The following is a 25235-nucleotide window of genomic DNA, read 5'->3' as shown; positions in this document are numbered from 1 at the left end:
GTTATGGTTTTCCCATGTTTTAATTATTCTTTTATATGTATTAATAATGGTTTTGGGTAATTGGTTGCATGGGAATGGTTGTTTTATAATAGGCTTTGGTTTTGGAAATACTATGCCCCCGATGTGTTTTATAAAGTGCTATAACAATGTTTCTCTAAAATATTGGTTTTTCAATGGAAATTATCCATGGTTCAAACTTGGTAATGGAACCCTAAATGTTATGAATGGTTTAAATGGTTTTTAATGGATTGAAAAAGCCTTAGTGGCCATGGTTTTGGTTAAATTGTAAATCATGTGGGGTACATGGGAATCCCCAAGGATTGGCTAAGGACAATACTTGCAAGTTATTATTGGTATGATAATACCACTATTAATATCCTTGGTTAATATAATGGAATAATAGTTTGGTTTGAAATTGGTTTTTATTGGGCTTAACAGAGAGGTGTGTGTAGAAAATCCATAGAAGGCGAAGGTCACAGGGGGATCAAAACTGGAAACTCATATTCGTCGATGTGAGGTTTGGTCCTAGTGATCGTGTGCATGATGTCATACTTTATATGTTGGGGGATGTACTATTCATCCCAACTATTCTCTCCTGGTCATGCGGATTCACACATTAGGGCCCTTTCAGCAGAGGGAGATAAACCTATATAGCCCGCAAGTGTCTTAGGAGGGTAGAGCTACACAGCCCAGGTAAAGGTTTTAAATGGCAAGCTGATATTGGGTGTATTTATGCATTCTAGTGTCACTATTCTAGTCTTTTTATCCCTTTTTTGTGGATGATTCATGTGCTATATAGGTTGATAATGATATTAATGTGTATATAAGTGATAAAGCATGATTTTATAATCTTCAAAGTGAATTCCAAACAAGTTTGTACATAAATGATTCATTTAGAGTTCAATAGTTGAAACTAACATTACTAGCTTGAACTAGGTGCTTGTCTAGTGGATCAGGTTTGATTCTATTGTGTTTAAAGTCTTCCAAAAGGTTTTAATGTGTAATTATGATGGGAAAAACTTGTTGGTAATGTCCAAGGTTCAATTTGATTAAGTCAAGAGTCGGAACATAAAGCTAAAGATCAATGTGAACTAGCCTAGCTTAGCTCTTGTTTTGAATCATCGTTATGGATATAGTGTTGTTTGAATTGGTAATTCGTGGTATGTCATTGTGTAGGGATCTTTGGGAGCTGAATATGATTTTATTTTGATGTTGAAAAGGATATAAATCCTTGGGAAATACACCACAATACAAGGGACTAAGATGGGAGACTCAATACTTAGCCAAGATTCGAGAAGAAAATTCCAGCGAGCTAAGGCAATGTGGCCGCGGCAGCCTAGCCATAGCGGGGCTATAGGTGAGGCGACACCCTGGATGGAGTGGGGCTATAGGTGAGGCTACGCCCTGGCTGGAGTGGGGCTCAACCTGAGGCGGCGCCCTCTGCCTTTCCTTGCTCATAAAATCGATGGAATTCAACTCCTACACGGCTTAGGCTACTTCTATTGCTATAAATACACCATTGTCACATTTTTTACATATCTTTGAACATATTTTGGAGATTAAAGGGCTACTAAAACTTCATCTTTAGGTTTTTATTGTTTTAATTTAGTTTATTTATGTTTTTAGTTATTAATTACAATCTTGTAATTACGATTATGACTATGTGTGGCTAAACGCCCTCTTTCTGGGGTTAAAGCCAAAAACATGAGTACTATTGTTTTGAATTAAGTACATTTAATTTTTCTTATCATTATTGGTTGTTTGTTTATTCTTAATTTAATTATTTTAACGATTAGCTACCCTTAGAATCATCAATTAGTAACCTTGCGAACTCGGGAGAGGGAATAGGAAGATAGATCACGGGAATAAACAAAGTATGGTTTGTATTCTTTTATGAAATAAGGAATTCAACTTAGTGTCTAGGATAGGGATGTACTTACATACCTTACTTGATTCATACGTAAGATGATAATGTAAAGAACTTAAGTCGAATATTACATCCCCGCTCAATGATGTAGTTGTAAGGTTTAACTTAGGTAAAGGATTAGAGGCCGGGAGACCATGATCATGCAATTAACCCTACAAATCAACAACCAAGATAAGCAGGTGAAAGAATGAATTTCAAAAACATAGTATGATTGTTCAAGAGTGCTTTAACCCTGGTTTTTTTTTCTATTGATTGTTTCAAAATCATTATTTTATGTATTATTTACTTTTTATTTGTTAAAAATTCAAAACGCTTTTCTTGGTTACCTTTACATTAAATTAATCTAAACTGTGAACTAAAATTGAATCGTTGTTGAATCAAGTCCCTGTGGGATTGATATTTGGCATATTGAAGGCCACTTTACTACTTGATAAGACCACGTACACTTGCTTGTGCACTTGGGAATTGTCAAGTTTTTGGCGCCGTTGCCGTGAACTTGAAATTTGACAACTGTTTATTTTAGTTTTACTCTTAGATTTATTTGGTGATTTTATGCTTGGTCTTGGTTTGACTTTTGCAGGAAATAGGTTACAAAAGCTGGCAAGGGATCGGGACTTGGCTGTACCAAGCACTAAACCTAAGCAACTTTTTTATCAAAGAAGGAGAGAAGCAAACCTTCTCCCTCAAATTTCGCAAATCCAAGAAAACCAAGAGAATCCTGCCATTATGGCTGATAAACTAATAGCCCACAGGACAGTCACAGAAGTGGCACTCCTACTTATAACCAATTTGACCTCCCCATTTCAGAAGTCGACAACTGGAGTCAATTTCGAACTTAAGCATAATATGGTACAACTTCTGATCAATAGTGGACAGTTCACCAGGCTTCCACATGAAGATCCACAGGTCCACTTGCAAAATTTTCTAGAAACTAGTGATACAATCATCTCGACGAACATAAATCAAGAATATGTGAGAATGACTCTTTTCCCTTTTTCTCTATTGGGGGGAGAAAAAAAATAGTTGGCTACAAAACCGACAAACTCAATTACATCATGGGATGATTTGACCAAAAAGTTTCTTATTCGATTCTTCCCGTTTGGTAAGACTATGCTTCATATAGAAGCCAGACGATAATCTCTATCATACTTTGGAGTGGTTCAAGGCTCTTCTTAAGGACTGTCCACACCATCAACAGTGTAATGAGGTACTTGCTCTTACTTTTGTAGAGGCACATGATCACAATACAAAGATTTTGATAGATTCATCCGCAGGTGGTCAAGCGCTGGAATTGACTTATGAAGAGTTGTACATATTGTTAAATTGTATAGCCCAAGGAAATCCCAAGTGATAGTCAGAAGCTAGAAGTTCCACGAAAAGAATTGCTGGTGTACAGGAGGTAAACCAGTTCACTGCCTTATCAGCTCAGGTTTTCGCATTGCAAAATATGATAAACACTTAGTTTAATGGCCTAAAATTCGGAGATCTATAGCCTACAGTAGTAGTCAATACAATTTAGTAAATTAGTGGTTGGTGCGAGATCTGTGGAAATAGTGGCCATTGAGCACCATGTGTGCTTTAAATCCAAAATTAGTAATGTATGTGGGGAATACTCAAAGGCCAAATTATTGTAATGCCTACAACATTAAGTGGCAGACTTAGCCGTGGAATACACAAAAACAAATTCAGCAATCACAGGCACATGGGAATCAATCAACTAGCAATTTGAAAGAGATGTTGAAACAACTTCTATCTAATCAAACATAGTTGGTTACGGACACGAAAAATTCACAAGCTGCCCAGAGAAGCTTAGAGTTGCAGATTGGGAAGTTACAACAAGCATTAAATACTAGGCCACAGGGTGGTTGTCGGAGATACAAATAATCCAAAAAAGATTAAGGTGATTACCTTGAGGAGTGTTGAAGAGCTTCAAGGAGAACCTCCAAAGGTAGCTAAGGAGGTAGATGCTGAGGGGGGTAACTCCACAGTTTCCAAAAAAGTTGTTGAAGAATGAAGAAAGTCTGAGTACTTGAACACTAAAGTTTCTGAACCAGAGTGAAGAAGACACCGTCATTACCTTTCCCTCAGAGGCAGATTAAAGTGAAGGAGGATGCAATATTTAAGAAGTTCTTTAATGCATTCAGAGATCTTTACATTAACTTACCTTTGTTAGATGTTTTGCAGGGAATGCCCAAGTATGAAAAGTACTTAATGGATGTGGTTGCTAATAAGGTGAAGTTACAGGATATGGGAGTGATAACACTCACTTTAGAGTGTAGCACTGTAATTACACAGAAAATCCCCAAGAAATTGACAGATTCAGGGAAATTTTCTCTCCCAATCCAAATTAAGAATAGAGTACTCCACGTGCTAAGTGACTTGGGAGCGAGCATAAATTTGATGCCCCTATCTTTATTTAACATATTGGGCTTGGGGAAGCCTAGATCAACCAAGGTGGTTTTGCAGCTAGTAGATAGATCATTGGCATATCCAAAAGGAATTATAGAGAACGTTTTAATAAAAGTTTGTAAAGTCATTATTCCTAATGACTTTATTGTTGAGGCAAACGAACAAGTACCAATTATCTTTGGGCATCCATTTTAGCAACTGCAAAAGCATTGATTGATGTTGGAAAAGACACGCTCAAAATTAGGGTAGAGGATGAAGTGGTGGTATTTGATGTTTACAACACACCCAAATAACATCCCACTATAAGGATTTATGTATGAATAATGTTATTAAAGGGGACAAGTGTGGGGTGGTTAGTCCACAAAAGACCTCTTTGGACTACCTAATTGAGCAACCTAAGATTCTACTGCCTAAGCCTAATTTGATGTACATTGATGAGCTTGAAAAGGCAAAATTTAAAAAAGTAGTTACCCTTGAGAATTCACACCCAAGAGGATAAAATATAAGATGGAGAACAAGTGTGAGAAAAAAAAGACAAAAGAATGACTAAGTCGTTATTTAGGTCATCCAACGACACCAAATCAGACGTTGCTTAGGAGGCAACCCAAGTTAAGTAAGTATGTTTTCTTTTTATATTTTATTTCATGTAGTTCTTATTTTTGATTGATTTTGAGGTTTATGGAAAGTCTAAGTATCGGAAACCTGAGCTAAAAGCATGGCAAAGACTGAGTGTGGGGCCCCATAGACCTCCTTTATACAAAAAGATGCTACTAGCTAGGCTTAGAGGCCTTAGAGAGTATTTCAATCTCTTACTTTTAAGTTCACTTTGGGGACAAAGTAGATTTTTAAGTATGAGGTGGGGAAATTCCAAAATTTTGGCTCAATTTAAAAAAAATAGCGTAAGACATTTTTGTTGGTGCTATTTTTGATTACATGGTGCAAGTGTTTTAATTGTAAAAGCATGTTGAATGAGTGAATTGCTAATTTTGAGACTCTTAGGCTCATGTTTGTGATTCTTGTTCTTGTGGCTTAAAATTTAATTCATGCTATATTTGGTTGAGAGTCTATGATGATCCTATGTGAGTTGAGCATGTGTCATGTGCGTGTGAGGTTGTAGTATTTTATTTGTTGTATGTGATGTCTAGAACTTGTCCGGTGTGTTTGAAAAGAAAAATAAAGAGTGTGAGTTTAGGAGATGATATAGGCATTTCTTTAATAGCCTTTTTAGACCTTCTTTTTGACTTACCCTTGTGCATAATTCTAGTTAAATCCCATTGAGCCATTAGCTTATATTTTTTGGTATCCTCATATGTAGCCTAATCCCCTTATTTGATAGACTTGAATTTGATCCAAAAGCTTCTAGGATCTTTAATGAAAAATAAACTAAGGAGTGTGAAATTAAAGAAGAAAAAGGTAAATTTGATGTCCCAAGGAAATAGTTATTGGTGTTGATAGTTGATGTGTGGTGGATGAGTGTGATAGACATTGTTCTAAAAGTATTACCATGGATGTGAAAAAGAAAAAAATATTTTTTTTATTCATGTGGTAATAAGATACTTCTACCATGTGTTTGTGAAAATGGTTAAAAGAGATGGGGCAAAAAAAAGATATGGGTGGATAGAAAAAGTGTAATTTGGTTGTTAGAGATTGGTTTTAAATGTATAATTTAGTGTATTAAAGAACTTAGATAGGTTAATTACTATTCCCAAATAGTTCCTACCCGTCCCTTAGCCTACATTACAACCCGAAAAAGACCTATTTGATCCTAGGTTTCATCATTCTGATATTAGTGGATCACTACACTAAGGGAAAGCCTATGGATCATTGTGTGTAACTTGTGAATTCCTTGTGAAAGTGAGCGTAATTTAATTCTTGTACCCATCATGTTGTGAATTGCTTACTTATGAGTGGTTATAGGTCGCTCTTTTATTGTGAGGGGCACATGTTTGATGAATGTGGGTGATTTGTATGACGTACTTTATTTAATTATATGCATGAGTTTTCCAACTAGGTGAGTTAATTCTTGAGGCTAGGATGTTTTGGAGTCGTGTTCATTAGCTTTCAATTGTGTTTATAACATGCTTAGTGTAGAAACTTGTATTCTGTGTAGTCATGGTAGTACTAGCTTGAGTGTCTTGCATGTAGTAGAAGTTTAGAGTCTCCTTAGCCGATGATACTATAGTTATTAAGAGTTGTTCGGGAATGAACAAGGGTTTAAGTGTGGGATGTGATGTTGGGTGTATTTATGCATTCTAGTGTCACTATTCTAGTCTTTTAATCCTTGTTTTGAGGATGATTCATGTGATATATGGGTTGATAATGAGATGAATGTTCATATAAGTGTTAAAGCATGTGTTTATAATGTTCAAGGTGAATTCCAAACAAGTTTGTACATAAAAGATTCATTTAGAGTTCAATCGTGGAAACTAGCGTTACTAGCTTGAGCTAGGTGCTTGTCTAGTTGATCCTGTTGGATTCTATTGTATTTAAAGTGTTCCATATGTTATAGCTGATGATTTTTATGTTATTCTAAATGTTCTTTAGAAAATGATAGGGCTGTCAGTGACAAATGATGAAATATTAGATTTTGCTCAATGCATAAATTCTTGTGCATTAGCAGAATTACCTTTCTTAGGATGAATTTTTTACTTGGTGGAATGGTAGAATAAAGGAGGAATGCATTTTCAAAAGGTTTGACAGGGTTCTGGGCAACACTGATTTTATGTAGGAATTCCCACATTCTGAGGTAAAGCATTTAATTAGAGATGGGTCAGATCATTGTCCTTTATTAGTTAGATGTAATACCAATCAGAAAAGGGTTATAAAATCTTTTAGATTTCTAAATTTATAGATGAAAAATGAGAAGTTTTATGATCTGCTCAAAGAGAATTGGAAGACTAATATTTAGAGAAGCCCTTCTTACATATTCCATAAAAAATTAAAAGCTTTAAAGAAGGTTTTAGCTCAATAGAGTAAGGAAACATATGGAAATATTTTTCAAAAGGTGTCACTTTGGAAGATATAGATAAGTTCAAAGAATTTCAAATGGAGATCAATAGCACAGAGGAGAATAGAAAACAATTGATGGAAGTAGAATAAGGATTGAAACATTTGTATAAGCTTGAAGAGGAATACTAGAAATAAAAATCAGGTATGAAGTGGTTCAACGTAGGGGATAGAAATACTAAATTATTTCATGGATATGCCAGAGGAAGGTGGAAAAGATTGTACCTTCATGAGATTGAGAATGATCAGGGATTTATGTTGAAAGATACCATTAACATAAAGGAAGAAGCAGTTAAAGTGTTTGAAGCTCAATTTAAGAAGAGTAATACAAGTGAAGATTTTTCTATGTTGAACTGTATTCCCACTATTGTCATAGAAAATTAGAAAGAAGATATGGGTAGAACACTAACTGAAGAAAAGGTGAAAGAGATTGTTTTCTCACTAAACAATAAAAGTTTTTGTGGACTAGATGGTTTCTTAGGGATGTTTTTTCAATACTATTGGGAAATTATCAAATATGACATAGTTAAAATGGTTATTGCTTTTTTTGTGGATATGAACTACCTAAGATCAGTAAATTCACAGATCTCAAGCCTATGAGTTTAAGCACATATGTCAATAAGGTGATTTCTAAGGTGATATAAGGAAGGCTGGTGATTGTTCTACCTGATGTTATGTCCAAGAATCAGGCAAGATTCATGAAAGGAAGGAGCATAACTAAAAATGTCTTATTGGCTCAAGAGATTATCAAAGACAGAAATAGAAGGAACAAATTCCAAAACATTGTTGTTAAATAAGACATGACAAAGCATATGATAGAGTGTCACAGATATTCTTAACAAAGGTTTTGAGAAAATTCTAATATATAGAAAGAATCATTGATATGGTATGGAGATTAGTGTCCAATAACTGGTACTCAGTATTGGTTAATGGAAATTCATATGGATTGTATCATTTGTCCTGATGGCTTAAGTAAGTGGATCCCATATCCCCTACTCTGCTCATTATAACTATTGAAGTTCTATCAAGGAGTTGAATAAACTCAATGGTGGAAAAAAGGTTATATAGGTTATGGCACCAAAATAGAGTAAAAAAATCAATCATTTGTCTTATGTGGATGATACAATCCTTTTCTAGTCAAAAGGGTTCAATTAAGAAGATGATGAAGGTCCTTGGAAGGTATGAAAGGTATCAGGTCAACTTATCAACTTGTTCAAAAGTCTTCTATGCTTGCATGAAATGGTTCCTGTAGTAGTCAAAAGCAGAATCGGTAAAATTCCAAGTATTTCTTCTGGAACTTTTCTCATATCTGGGATGTTCTGTATTCTATGGGAGAAAGAAAAAATATCATTTTGAGGAATTGGTGCAAAAGTTAGCAAGAGAGTCTGAATTTGTATAGTAAACTCTTATCTAATGGAGGAAGGTATGTTTTAATTTAGAATATCTTACATTCCTTGTCAAATTATCTATTTGTCTAGAATGAATCCCCCTAAAGGAATAATAAATCAAATACACAAAATTATGGCAAGATTTTTTTGGGGTGAGACTGCTGGTCTTAAAAGAAAACACTTGGTAGCCTGGGAGGAACTATGTAGACCTAAAGAGGAAGGTTGAGCTAGTTTCAGATCACTACATACTGTAGGAGATACTTTATTTGCTAACTTTTGTGAAACTTTAGAGTTTATTCCGGATCCCTTTGGAGTAATTTTATATGGAATAAGCATTGCAAGAAGAATCATTATAGCACCCCGAAATTGGGACCCGAGACGTCACACGGTGCTTAGGATCACAAGTGACCCCAAGCTAACCCTTCTACTGGCATAACTCATAAGCAACTGAACAAAAAGTATAAATCTATACAAATCTGCGGAAAATAACTTTTTTCTAAATTTGATAGATAAAAAACTAAATTTACAAGATTACAACTCTGCTTTTACAACGAAAACTGAAATGGAATACATTAACTTCTACTGCTTGTCTATGAACCCTCTACTAGTACTGACTGTTGAAAGCCGGGTCATGACTCCCGACTAACCCAAATCAATACGACTGAATAAAGGAAATACAACACTTCTCGTACTGTATAACTAACTCAATCCCTTGAATCCAAAGGACTCATCAGCTGCTGACTGGATGCCGCAAAATGACTGGATATGAAGATATACACTATACCTTGTACCTACATTCCGAGAAAATGTAACCCACTTATGAATATGTGGGTCAGTACCATGGAAACGTACTGAGCATATGGGGATGCAATGCATATATAAAATAATATCTTAATATCATCACAGTTTATAAAATTATGCATACTGATATTAATGACTCAGTTAGCTCGAATTAAAATCATCATAATCATAAGAGAGTAAAATATATCGGGTGAAACATATGAGTCATCATAATAAATCTCAATTCACTTCCATCTCGATTCCAAACCATCAAAGCAATCAAATCTCATAACAATTCTCTTTGGAATATATGTTCATCAAATCTTTCGAAAATAATGACTTTCTCAAACTCAGTCTTTCAAACAAATATGTTTTCATCTCAGATAGAAGAATAAGACTTTTCATATTAGATAGGAGAAAACACACAAACACATTGGGAGTCTCTTACAACCGACATAAACCATGTGAACTACATGGAGTCCAACGTCCAACCCACGTTGGGGAGAGATGTCCTATCCTTGCCATCGGAGTAGGACCTTAATCTTTTGTTCACTAGTGATCAATATATCAATAAGCCTTAGGCTCACATCCTACGGGGACACATAGTTCTAGGGAAGTACCAATCACAGCTATATCTCCCACTCGGTGCTAAAGACTACTCCCAGATAGAGCTCAGATCATTTTAAGAGAAAATCCACAACAACGCAATTCGACAATTCATTATCGGGAGCCATCATGCTACCCCCTTTTCATAATAAATAAACATGTGGATTTCTTTTCTCATTCGAGTTCAAAAATAACTCTTTCAAGACCAAAAGGTCAAATCATTAAAATATCAAGGTGTGTATAACACATTACTTCACCAAGGATCATAATCTCAAAGAGGGTTTAATCCCGTGTTATGGGAGTTTAATCCTGTGTTATAGACATATATAGGGGTGTTTTGGCACTTGGAAGTGAGGTATGCGGTGCACAATCCATGGAAGAACTTAAGGTGTACGTCACACACCTTATGGTATACATTTAAGTATGCCTCGCACTCTCAATCGCACACATTTGATTGGGCGGCGCATTGGCCATCGCACACCCTTACTGCCTCTCACAAAAATGGGCATAACTCTTCGCTTGGGTATCATATTTTTGCAAAATTGGTATCGTTGGAAAGATAATTCAATTATCTAAAATTTGATAGGTCTTGGGATGAAAAATTCAATGTATATAAAGAGATATACACGTTCGAAGTTGACCCTTGTAGAATTAAATGTCAAACTTTGAATGAATCAATTGGTTTTAGCTCAACTTTGTTCTATGTCATTGCTATAAACATTTTCCATTTCTAAACTACTCCATAGACTAGGATAATGATCATGTAACTTGTATTTACATGACAATCACTTGGATTAGAGCTTAGAAGCGCAGGAAGGACGGTTAGAATTCTATCACGAAAATATAGGGTATTACATTATCTCCCCCTTGGGAACATTCATCCTCGAATGTGGATAATTAACCTGAAACATAGAGGAATATTAGTCTTCAAGCTATCATGTGTAACTGATAGAACTGAATCAGTGGATCTCAAGAATAATGAGCTACTGAACTGGTCTGTAAGTGCATGAATCCTCAAGAAAAATAACTATATGGCTAAGATAGAAACGAGAGTGTCAACTTAGGAGTAACCATTACTTTGCAATGGATCTGATCTCAAGAAAAAGGATGACAGGTTTATGACATGAAAACTTGGGGGATTACAATATCCCCTTCTTGGGATCATTCGTCCCCGAATGATAATAATTTGATGAAAATACTAGGACAAGACTGTGATACTATACAGGATACATACGAACTGAATCATGACTTAATATTTGAAACTGAAACTGATGCATGAACTGAGCTGAATTCATAATTTAATTAGACACAAACGGATTGCCTCTTGGAATGTACATACGTATAAGACTGCGGATAGTAAGACTAGCTGAAAAATTAAGAATCTATAGGAGCTTATCTCCTTGCTTCCTAAACTAGATTACAGGCTATATGGACTGGATCATACTGACTACCCATACTCAAATAGAGTATTTCTTCAGCACTTTTCTACGAAATTCTATTGACATTGGGGAGCAAAGAATTTTTGGCATGCTCTGAACAAGACATTTGACTAAGGAATTACAACATTGATATAACTCTATAGCATGGTATATAATTATATAACTTATAAACTAGGATAGGATTGCTAGGCCGTAGGCAACGCAACTTCTTACTTTCAAGCTTAGCATCACTTCTCAAATGCTCTCTCAACTATACTATTCCCCTTAAATACCATGCTCATTCGATTCAACTTATAATTCTCATATTAGCACTACGAAATCTTTCTACTAAGGTCTAAACTAAACTAAGTTCTTTCACCATGATCAAGCCTAACACTAAATCACAAGATACAACATGCCAAACCACAATACTAGTCTAAACCACAAGGTTCAACATTCTATATCTTCTTAGAGCTCACACCCTAAGCATAACATGCCTTACCACTTCAATGACTAATTTAAAACTCTTGATATGGATTCACTAGTGCATATTGCATTCATCATCTTACACCCAACATGACATTCAAGCCTATCATTAAAAATCACATATAACTTTAAGGCAAATACCCCTAAAGGCATACTTCGTATATTCTCTAAACCTTTATCAACAACAATTTTCTTGCACTATTCTTAAAAATATACACAGAATTTCTAACTAACCATGACATGTATCAAAGACTTGGCCTCAATCTTACTTCACACTTTAGCCTTAGATAGAAAAGCATAAATAATCTTTCTTAATGAGGGTCATCAATTCTCTCACATCTAAACCATTGCTTATCCACTATCATCACCACTATCTTAACATAGGAAGAGGTCACCGAAGGGATAACACATAAGAACTTGAAGCACAAAAACTACACTATATAACATCAACACTTATCTTAGGCCTGAGGAATAAAATATCAAAGGCATGGATTCATTAAAGAAATCTAAGCTAAGGACATGCAAGATATAATGCGAACTTCACTAATATCATGGGTTTAAAAACTGGTCATACTCTAAAACATAATTTTATACTTATCAGGATCTATTAGATCTATTCAACATAAGACTGGAGTTCATCGATTCATGAGAGATAACTTGAATCATAGAGTGAAGCTGTTACATGCTTGCTAGAAGCTGAGAATGGGCTTGAGCACACATGATAGGTATAAGCATAGGCCTGTGGCATGGATTTGTCAAGCAAGTGATGGATTTCATTTTGTAATGACTAAAATCCAAGGAATACTGTAGAGTAAAAAGGGATCACTATCTCATCAGAACTCATTATTGACATGTATCAAAATCTAATTCTCATAACTCGATTTGGTTCTTCACTAACCATCTCCTCCTTAGGTCAAAGCTGGTATTCTAAGTATGATGGCCTGCTCCATATACTCGAGATTAAGTCATAATTTCATCATTCTATTATCTACACATAAATGCTAAACTCACAAGAATAAACTAATTTTGAACTTGCCGATTTCATTCTTCAACAACCCATCCATATGCCATCCTTAATTCCTATCTTCGATAATCATCATCGAAGACATACACTCTCATTTGAAACCATATCTACATCTCTAATCACATAATCATAGCCTACCAAGATCATATTTCTATACTTATATTTTCCCCAAACAATGAGAATAAAATCATACTAAAAAGACTCAACATCTTCAATCATAACTCCTTAAGTTAGCTATCAAGAACAGCATAAATTATGTAACTATCCTTTCTCCACCTAGAAACTCAACGTTACTACTAACCACATAATATGCAATAATCCTCAAAAAATAATGCAGCCCCATAGCACCTTGGGCACACCTCTACACCATACTTAATTACGAACACATGATCTTATACTCTTGCATAAACTGTTCAGGCCTACTAGATCACCTCCATATAACTAGCATCAAAAACCGAACCATCAACTGTAAAAAATTTTAATAGCTAGAGCTAAACATGATTTACAACCCAATCTCACTCACAATTTTTACTTCAAAACTATAGAACATAGCACTAAGAAAAACTACTACACAATGACAATCGATCATAATCATATGGCCTATCTTATTTATAATCTGTTAACACATCCTCCTTCTTCACATCATTACCATTTACCCATCTTCACACCTAAATTACTTTCATAGCTCTATAAATTTCAACTAAACTTTCTCTTGCAATCTCAGGAAAGCCTAAATTAACAATACTCAACCACCAAGTACTTCCATCAAAACCTATACTTTCCTAGCACAACAGATACCATCAATAACTCTTTTCATACTTCAAGCAAACAAAAATCCACCTTAACTAATAATCTCCTTCTCTAACTTCACTAAATTAATAAACAAGGGTATATCACTTCCTTACTAATTCAATCATAAGCAAAAATTCAGCTATACATATTCAATAAATTGCCCTTACCACCATTCTTGCCACTACACTTCTACACCCACAAGTTCAACAAAAACAAGACTTTCAACCAAACGTTACTACTTCTGTCACTACACAGAAACCCACACTTTCAACTAACACCAGAACAACAAGATAAACAACAAGTTGCTAGTGAATTGAAATAGGCCTCACATGGCTTTACTAGACTTTGGTTTTGTGTTTTGATTAGGAAAATTATATGAATAACAAAGCAACTATGCTAATGAATCTAAATAGGCCTCACACGGCTTCACTAGACTTTGACTTTTCACAAACATAATGATAATAAGTTTACATAACACAAGAGATAGAAACTTGACACACAACATTCAACTATCTAAGAATACACCTTACTCTGTCTGAATTAAATAACTCATAAGAATGAAGGCATAACTTAAATTTAAAGGACTTATAACATACTAGAAGGCTCCTCTCGAACCACTTTATGAAACTTCTTAAACTTCTGCCAGCAAATATAAGAGCATTACCTGACTCGAGCTTAGTGCACGATTTCTACAGTACTAATAAAGTACTTCAGTGTTCGAAACTCAAAAGTACTCATAGGATACTTTTGTAGCTCTCTTACAATTCTACAACTATCTATGTAGAATTAAGCTCAACTATTTCTGACACCTTGGAAATAAGACAGAGATGGCCTGATTAGAGTAAGATGAGAATCTGTATAAGTTTCTTGGCGAACTTTTCTATAGCACAATTTAAGACTTAAAAGAATGGAGATATTTCCTAAAAGCCCTGTAGCCTCTCGAAGAAAAGTACAGATGTCTCTGTACCATTCCACAAGACTCTACTAGACACGGCGTCATAGACACCCTAGCATATTTGAACTCTGTGCTCTGATACCAAGTTTGTAACGGCCTAAAATTGGGTCCCGAGACTTCACACGATGCTTAGGATCACAAGTGAACCCAAGCTAACCTTTCTACTGGCATAACTCATAAGCAATTGAACAAAAAGTATAAATCTATACAAATCTACGAAAAATGACTCTTTTTTGAATATGATAGATATAAAACTAAATTTATAAGATTACAACTCTGCTTTTACAACCAAAACTAAAATGGAATACATCAACTTCTACTAATTGTCTATGAATCCTCTACTAGTACTGACTGTAGGAAGCTGGGTCATGACTCCTGACTAACCCAACTCAATACTACTGAATAAAGAAAATACAACACTTCTCGAACTACATAACTAACTCAGGCCCTTGAATCAAAAGGACTCATCACCTGCTGACTGGATGTCACGAACTGATTGGATTTGAAGATGTACACTATACCTTGTACCTACATTCTAAGAAAATGTAGCCAACATACGATTTGTGGGTCAGTACCATGGGAAAGTACCGATCATATGGGGGTGCAATGGATATATAAAATAATATCTTAATATCATCACAGTTTATAAAATTACATATACTGATATAAATGACTCAATTAGCTCGAATTAAAATCATCATAATAATAAGAGAGTAAAATATATAGGTTGAAACATGTGACTCATCATAATAAATCAAAATTCTTCCATCTCGATTCTAAATCATCAAAATAATCAAATCTCATAACAAGTCTCTATAGAATATATGTTCATTAAATCTTTCAAAAACAATGACTTTCTCAAACTCAGTCTTTCAAACAAATATGTTTTCATCTCAGATAAAAGAATATGAATTTTCATATTAGATAAGAGAATACACACACTCATTGGGAGTCTCTTACAACTGACATAAACCATGTGAGCTACATGGATTCCAACGTCCAACCCACGTTGGGGAGAGCTGTCCTATTCTTGCTATCGGAGTAGGACCTTAATCTTTTATTCACTAGTGATCACTATATCAATCAGCCTTAGGCTCACATCTAACAGGGGCACGTAGTTCTAGGGAAGAACCAATCACAACTATACCTCTCACTCTGTGCTAAAGACTACTCTCGGACTTAGCTCAGATCATTTCAAAAGAAAATCCACAACAACGCACTTAGACAATTCATTATCCGAAGCCATTATGCCACCCCTTTTCATAATAAATCAACATGTGGATTTCTTTTCTCATTCGAGTTCAAAAATAGCTCTTTCAAGACCAAAAGGTCAAATCATTCAAATATCAAGGATGTGTATAACACATTACTTCACCAAATATCATAATCTCAAAGAGGGTTTAAATACCATATATCAACACTTGAGCAAAACATTTCAAGATTCATACTTGGTATAGCAAACAAGTATAACTCATATGAAAGTCCAAAAATTCAACTTGAAACATGATATTAACATCAAAACTCAAGGAATTTATCTTTAAGACATCACAAAAATGTCATAGTTTTTTGAACAAGATTATAGGATGATAGTTTCCATCTCAAATTCATAATTCCACAAGTAAAATCATGTATCTTCGTAAAATAATACAAATTTTTGGGCACAAGAATGAAAGGATGTTCTTATTAAAAACCCCACATACCTTAAACATGAAGATTTAAATGAACTCTTGACCTGGGGACTCTATTCATGAAAATAATGAGTGTTTCTTGTAGCCCTCGAAATAGGGATTTTGAGTCTAAAAGAATTATTGAAAACTCATGGTTGAATCTTGAGATATTTAAATTTTTAAGTTGAAACCCTAATGAATGTTCTTGGTGATTTTGAGAGAAAGTAAACTTATTTTGGAGTTATGGGAGTTTAATCCCATGTTATAGACATATATAGGGGTGTTTTTGGCACTTGGAAGTGAGGTATGCGGCGCACAACCCATGGAAGACCTTAAGGTGTGTGTCGCATACCTTATGGCAGACATTGAAGTATGTCTCACACTACCAATCGCACACATTTGATTGGGCGGCACATTGCCCATCGCACACCCTGACTGTCTCTCACAAAAATAGGCATAACTCTTCACTCGGGTATCGGATTTTTGCGAAATTGGTATCGTTGGAAAGCTAATTCAATTATCTACAATTTGTTAGGTCTTGGAATGAAAAATTCCATGTATATTAAGAGATATACACGTTTGAAGTTGATCCTTGTATAACCGAATGTCAAAGTTTGGATGAATCAATTGGTCTTAGCTCAACTTTGTTCTATGTCATTGCTATAAATATTTTCCACCTCTAAACTACTCCATAGACTAGGAAAATGATCATGCAACTTGTATTCATGTGAGAATTACTTGTATTAGAGCTTAGACGTGCAGTAATGACGGTTAGCATTCTAGCACAAAAATACGGGGTATTACATTATCTACCCCTTGGGAACATTCATCCTCAAATATGGATAATTAACCTGAAACACAGAGGAATATTAGTCTTCAAGCTATCATGTGTAACTGATAGAACTGAATCACTATATCGCAAGAATAATGAGCTACTGAACTGGTCTACAAGTACATGAATCCTCAAGAATAATAACTATATGGCTAAGATAGAAACGAGATTGTCAACTTATGAGTAACCATTACTTTGCACTGGATCTGATCTCATGAGAAAGGATGAGAGGTTTAAGACATGAAAACTTGGGGTATTACAACATCCCCCTCTTAGGATCGTTCGGCCCCGAATGATAATAATTTGATGAAAATACTAGGAAGAGACTGTGATACTACATAGGATACTTACGAACTGAATCATGACTTAATATTTGAAACTGAAACTGATGCATGAACTGAGCTGAATTCATAATTTAATTGGACACAAACACATTGCCTCTTGCAATGTACATACGTATAAGACTGCGGATAGTAAGACTAGCTGGAAAATTAAGAATCTATAGGAGCTTATCTCCTTGCTTCCTAAACTAGATTACAGGCTATATAGACTGGATCATACTGACTACTCATACTCAAATAGAGTATTTCTTCAGTACTTTTCTACGAAATTCTATTGACATTGGGGAGCAAAGAATTTTGGGCATGCTCTGAACAAGACATTTGACTAAGAAATTACAACATTGATATAACTCTATAGCATGGTATATAATTATATAACTTATAAACTAGGATAGGATTGCTAGGCCGTAGGCAACACAACTTCTTACTTTCAAGCTTAGCATCGCTTCTCAAATGCTCTCTCAACTATACTATCTCCTTAAATACCTTACTAATTCGATTCAACTTATAATTCTCATACTGGCACTATGAAATCTTTCTACTAACGTCTAAACTAAACTAAGTTCTCTCACCATGATCAATCCTAACACTAAATCTCAAGATACAACATGCCAAACCACAATACTAGGTTAAACCACAAGGTTCAATATTCTATATCTTCTTAGAGCTCACACCCTAAGCATAACATGCCTTACCACTTCAATGTCTACTTTAAAACTCTTGATATGGATTCACTAGTGCATATTGCATTCATCATCTTACACCCAGTATAACATTCAAGCCTATCATTAAAAATCACATATAACTTTAAGAAAAATACCCATAAAGGCATACTTCACATATTCTCTAAACCTTTATCAACAACAATTTTCTTGCACTATTCTTAAAAATATACACACAATTGCTAACTAACCATGACATGTATCAAAGACTTGACCTCAATATTCTAAACCAATGCTTATCCACTATTATCACCTTTATCTTAACATAGGGAGAGGTCACCGAAGGGCTAACACATAAAAACCCGAAGCACGAAAACTACACTACATAACATTAACACTTATCTTAGGCTTGAGGAATAAATTATCAAAGGCATGAATTCATTAAACAAATCTAAGCTAAGGACATGCACGATATAATGCAAACTTCACTAATATCATGGGTTTAAAAACTGGTTAAACTCTGAAACATGAGTTTATACTTATCATGAGCTATTCAACATAAGACTAAAGTCCATAGATTCATGAGAGATAACTCGAATCATAGAGTGAAGCTATTACATGCTTGCTAGAAGATGAGAATAGGCTTCAGCACACATGATAGGTATAAGCATAGGCCTGTGGCATGGATTTGTCAAGCAAGTGATGGATTTGGTGCTGTAATGACTGAAATCCAAGGAATACTCTAGAGTAAAAAGGGATCACTATCTCATCATAACTCATTAATGACATGTATCATAATCTAATTCTCAAAACTCGATTTAGTTATTCACTAACCATCTCCATCTTAGGTCAAAGCTGGTATTCTAAGTATGATGGTCTAATCCATATCCTTGAGATTAAGACATAATTTCATCATTATATTATCTACACATAAATGCTAAACTCACAAGAATAAACTAATTTCAAACTTACGAACTTCATTCTTGACAACCTATCCATATGCCATCCTTAATTCCTAGCTTCAATAATCATCATCAAAGACATACACTCTCATTTGAAACCATATCTATATCTCTAATCACATAATAATAGCCTACCAAGATCACACTTCTATACTTATATTTTTCCCAAACCATGAGAATAAAATCATACTAAAAAGACCCAACATCTTCAATCATAACTCCTTAACTTAGCTATCAAGAACAACATAAATTATCTAACTAGACTTTTTCCACCTAGAAACTCAACGTTACTACTAACCACACAATATGCAATAATCCTCAAAAAATAATGTAGCCCCATAGCACCTTGGGCACACCTCTACACCATACTTAATTAGAACACATGATCTTATACTCTTGCATAAACTGTTCAGGCCTACTAGATCACCTCCATATAACTAGCATTAACAACCGAACCATCAACTGTTCAAACTTAATGTCTAGAGCTAAACATGATTTACAACCCAATCTCACACACAATTTTCACTTCAAAAACATAGCATTAAGAAAAAATAGTACACAATGACAATCGATCATAATCATATGGCCTATCTTATTCATAATCTATTAGCACATCCTCCTTATTCATATCATTACTATTTACCCATCTTCACTCTTAAATTACTTTCGTAGCTCTATAAATTTCAACTAAACTTTCTCTTGCAATCTCAGGAAAGCCTAAATTAATAATACTCAACCACCAAGTACTTTCATCAAATCCTATACTTTCCTAGTATAACAAATACCATCAATAACTCTTTTCATACTTCAAGCAAACAACAATCCATCTTAACTAATAATCCTCTTCTGTAACTTCAGTAAACCAACAAACAAGGGTATATCACTTCATTATTAATTCAATCATAAGCAAAAATTCAGCTATACATATTCAATAAATTGCCCTTACCACCATTCTTGCCACTACACTTCTAAACCCACAAGTTTCACTAACACAGGACTTTCAACTAAACGTTACTACTTCTGTCACTACACAAAAACCCACACTTTCAACTAACACCAGAACAACAAGATAAACAACAAGTTGCTAGTGAATCGAAATAGGCCTCACACGACTTTACTAGACTTTGGTTTTGTCGTTTGATTAAGAAAATTGTATGAATAACAAAGCAACTATGCTAATGAATCTAAATAGGCCTCACACAGCTTCACTAGACTTTGATTTTTGACAAACATAATGATAACAAGATTACATAATACAAGAGATAGAAACTTGACACACAACGTTCAACTATCTAAGAATACACCTTACTCTTTCTTAATTAAATAACTCATAATAATGAGGGCATAACTTAAATTTTAAGGACTTATAACACACTAGAAGGCTCCTCTCGAGCAACTTTATGAAACTTCTTAAACTTCTGCCAGCAAATTAAAGAGCATTATCTGGGGTGGAAATTAGAACTTACCGAACATGTTACCTCAAGAACAATACATATACAGAGAAGTATATATTATCATTATGGATTTTGAGGAGAAATTTGAAAGCATATCTGACTCGAGCTTAGTGCATGATTTCTACAAGCCTGATAAAGCACTTCAGTTTTTGGAACTCAAAAGTACTAATAGGATACTTTTGTATCCCCCTTACAATTCCATAACTATCTATGGAAAATTAAGCTCAACTATTTCTGATAGCTTGGAAAAAGACAGAGATGGCTTGACTAGAGTAAGATGAGAATCTGTATAAGTCTCTTGGAGATATTTTCTATAGCATGATCTAAGACTTAAAATAATGGAGAAATTTTATAAAAGCCCTGTATCCTCTCGAAGAAAAGTACAAACGTCTCTGTACCATTCTGCAAGACTCTACTAGACACGGCTTTATAGATACCCTAGGAAAACTTGAACGTTATGCTCTGATCTCAAGTTTGTAACACCTCAAAATTGGGTCCCGAGATGTCACACGTTGCTTAGGATCACAAGTGACCCCAAGCTAACCCTTCTACTGGCATAACTCATAAGCAACTGGACAAAAAGTATAAATCTATACAAATCTGTAAAATTTAACTCTTTTCTGAATATGATAGATACAAAACTAAATTTACAAGATTACAACTCTTCTTTTACAACCAAAACTGAAATGGAATACATCAACTTCTACTGACTATCTATGAAGCCTCTACTAGTACTGACTGTAGGTAGCCAGGTAATAACTCTCGACTAACCCAACTCAATACTACTGAATAAAGAAAATACAACACTTCTCGTACTGTATAACTAACTCAATCTCTTGAATCAAATGGACTCATCACCTGCTGACTGGATGTCACAAACTGACTAGATCTAAAGATGTACACTATACCTTGTACCTATATTTCAAGAAAATGTAGCCCATATACGAATATATGGGTCAGTACTATGGAAACATACCGAGCATATGGGGGTGCAATGCATATATAAAATAATATCTTAATATTATCACAGTTTATAAAATTATGCATACTGATATAAATGACTCAGTTAGCTTGAATTAAAATCATCATAATCATAAGAGAGTAAAATATATCGGGTGAAACATGTGAGTCATCATAATAAATCTCAATTCACTTCCATCTCAATTCCAAATCATCAAAGCAATCAAATCTCATAACAATTCTCTTTAGAATATATGTTCATTAAATCTTTTGAAAATAATGACTTTCTCAAACACAGTCTTTCAAATAATATGTTTTCATCTCAGATAGAAGAATAAGACTTTTTATATTAGATAAGAGAATACACACACACATTGGGAGTCTCTTACAACCGACATAAACCATGTGAACTACATGGAGTCCAACATTCAACCCACATTAGGTAGAGCTATCCTATCCTTGCCATCGGAGTAGGACCTTAATCTTTTGTTCACTAGTGATCACTATATCAATCAGCCTTAGTCTCACATCCTACGGGGGCACGTAGTTCTAGGGAAGTACCAATCATAGCTATACCTCCCACTTGATGCTAAAGACTACTCCCAGACTTAGCTCAGATCATTTCAAAAGAAAATCCATAACAACGCAATTTAACAATTCATTATTGGGCGCCATCATGCTACCCCATTTTCATAATAAATCAACATGTTGATTTCTTTTCTCATTCGAGTTCAAAAATAACTCATTCAAGACCAAAAGGTCAAATCATTCAAATATCAAGGTGTGTATAACACATTACTTCACCAAGGATCATAATCTCAAAGAGGGTTTAAATCCTATATATCAACACTTGAGAAAAACATTTCAAGATTCATACTTTGTATAGAAAACAAGTATAACTCATACGAAAATCTTGAAATTCAACTTGAAACATGATATTAACATCAAAACTCAAGGAATTTATCTTTAAGACGTCACAAAATTACCATAGTTTCTTGAACAAGAATATAGGATAATAGTTTCCATCTCAAATTCATAATTAAACAAGTAAAATCATGTATCTTTATAAAATAATACAAATTTTTTGGCACAAGAATGAAAGGATGTTCTTGTTGAAAACCCCACATACCTTAAACTTGAAGCTTTGAATGAACTGTTGACCTTGGGACTCTATTCATGAAAATAATGAGTGTTTCTTGTTGCCCTCGAAATGGGGATTCCTAATCTCGAAGAATTATTGAAAACTCATTGTTGAATATTGAGATATTTAAATTTTTAGGTTGAAACCCTAATGAATGTTCTTGGTGATTTTGAGAGAAATTAAACTTATTTTGGTGTTATGGGAGTTTAATCCCGTGTTATAGACATATATAGGGGTGTTTTTGGAACTTGGAAGTGAGGTATGCGGTGCACAACCCATGGAAGACCTTAAAGTGTGCGTCGCACACCTTATGGCAGACATTTAAGTATGCCTCACACTCCTAATCACACACATTTGATTGGGCGGCACATTGCCCATCGCACACCCTTACTATCTCTCATGAAAATGGGCATAACTCTTCGTTCGGGTATCGGATTTTTGCAAAATTGGTATAGTTGGAAAGCTAATTCAATTATCTACAATTTGATAGGTATTGGGATGAAAAATTAAATTATATTAATAGATATATATGTTTGAAGTTGACCCTTGTAGAATTAAATATCAAACTTTGGATGAATCAATTGGTCTTAGCTCAACTTTGTTTTGTGTCATTGCTATAAAAATTTCCTACCTCTAAACTACTCCATAGACTATGATAATGATCATGTAACCTGTATTCATGTGATAATCACTTGGATTATAACTTAGATGCGCAGGAACGATGGTTAGAATTCTAGCACGAAAATATAGGGTATTACAATCATCTTATTATAGCTCAAGTATCTAGAGCATCTCATGTATGGAGGAAAATGATTCAAATCAGAGAGGAAATTTAATATAACATATGGTGTTAGATTAAATCAATTTAAGTGAATTTTTGGTTTAACTTAGACAAAACAAGGTTCTTTGTATCATGTTTAGAATCACAGACATGGAGAAGAGAAAATAGAGGTCAAATAATTCATTAGACAAGGCAGGTGGAATAAGCTACAGTTGAGCTTATATGTGTGCAATGAGATTGTAGATTACATTTTAGATAATATTGATCCTATTTTGGTGAAATAAGGGAGAGATATAGAATACTAGATGAGGACTACTAGTAGTGGATTCAGTGTTAAGACAGTATAGGAGCTGCAAAGGCATAAAAGGGAGAAGAAGGAAATTTATGATACCTGGAATAAGGAGCTGCCTTTCAAAATAAATTTCTTTCTTAGACGAGTCAGTAAATCTAGAGTACCTACTGATGACAACCTATAGAGAATGAGGATAAATTTGGTATCCAAATATTGGTGTTGTGAATAGTTACAAATAGAAATAATGACTCAGATTTTTCTAATAGCTCCCATAGCTTCACAGCTTTGGTAATATTTTGCTAATTTTCCAGGTATCATAGGGGATTTCCGACAATTATCACTTATGATTAACATGTGGTGGAATTGGGAAAATACAAATAAGTTGCAAAAAACGTTCAGACTTATACCAAAATTAATTATCTAGGCACTATAAAAAAGAAGAAATCAGAGAGAGCATAGAGGAAATCTGACTCTTGGTGGAATGATCAATGAGGTGTAGCAATATATAAACTATATGATGAGAAAGAGATTACCCTATATTAATATGCCTATAATAGAGTGGAATAAAATGATCATATTAGTGAAAAATTATAACACAAGAATTTTCTATCATGTGGTTAAATAGGAACTGCTAGAGAAAGGTGGTATAAAATGCAATACTGATAGGTCTTGAAAAGGTAATCTTGGATTAGGATCATATGGTTTCCTCCTAAGAAATAAAGACGGAGACTTAATGTATGCGCAATGTGAAAACATAGGTCTCACAACAAATGTTATAACTGAGATGAGAGCAATAGTGGAAGCAATCAAATACTGTTTAACCAAAACCATCAGAAGAGTTCAACTAGAGTTAGATTCACTTTTGATGGTTAATATAATCAATGGGAGTTGGAAAGTTCCTTGGGAAATAACTGAGCAATTGGATTAAATCACAAAGGCTAGAAATATAATAGATATACACACAAATCACATTTTCAGGAAAGACAATAAACTTGCGGATTACATAGCTAACTTAGCTATTGAAAGCAATCACAAAGAGTCATACAATTTATTTACTCTGATGCAAAGAATGGGAAGGAAAATCATAAATATTGACAAATCACAATACCATCACTTAGAGTGAAAACCAGAAATATCAAGCCACATGCTTACATTTTGCGGCAGAGAGACAACATCTAAGATGCAGATTCTATACAACTTATATTTTACATCAATGTTTGTCCTAACAGTAGGAAAACTACAACTACTTAAATTGGATAGTCTAAAATATTTTAGCACACAAAAGTTATCACTAAAACCAAAAGGGATCGGCATCAGATTCTATGATATGTGAAAAAGGTTAGCTACATGCT

The 25235-nt window shown here is 34.5% G+C and overlaps 1 long non-coding RNA gene across 4 annotated transcripts in view; it reads right to left on the bottom strand.

The window, feature by feature from the left end:
- Positions 1-9217: 9217 nt before the first annotated feature.
- Positions 9218-25235, bottom strand: part of LOC107855649 — a 28752-nt gene continuing 12734 nt past the window's right edge. Inside the window, exon 3 of one of the 4 annotated variants that reach the window (XR_001670321.2) lies at positions 9218-9521. This is a non-coding gene — a long non-coding RNA (uncharacterized LOC107855649). Of the gene's footprint in view, positions 9522-15269; positions 15327-21564; positions 21625-23810; positions 24062-25235 lie in introns of those variants that run through there. The other 3 variants (XR_007052137.1, XR_001670331.2, XR_007052140.1) reach the window with 3 other exon arrangements.

Source organism: Capsicum annuum, chromosome 1 (genome assembly GCF_002878395.1).
Source record: "Capsicum annuum cultivar UCD-10X-F1 chromosome 1, UCD10Xv1.1, whole genome shotgun sequence".
NCBI classification, from domain to species: domain Eukaryota; kingdom Viridiplantae; phylum Streptophyta; class Magnoliopsida; order Solanales; family Solanaceae; genus Capsicum; species Capsicum annuum.
The sequence above is the reverse complement of the archived record's forward strand: the minus strand, read 5'-3'. Positions and strand labels throughout refer to the sequence as shown.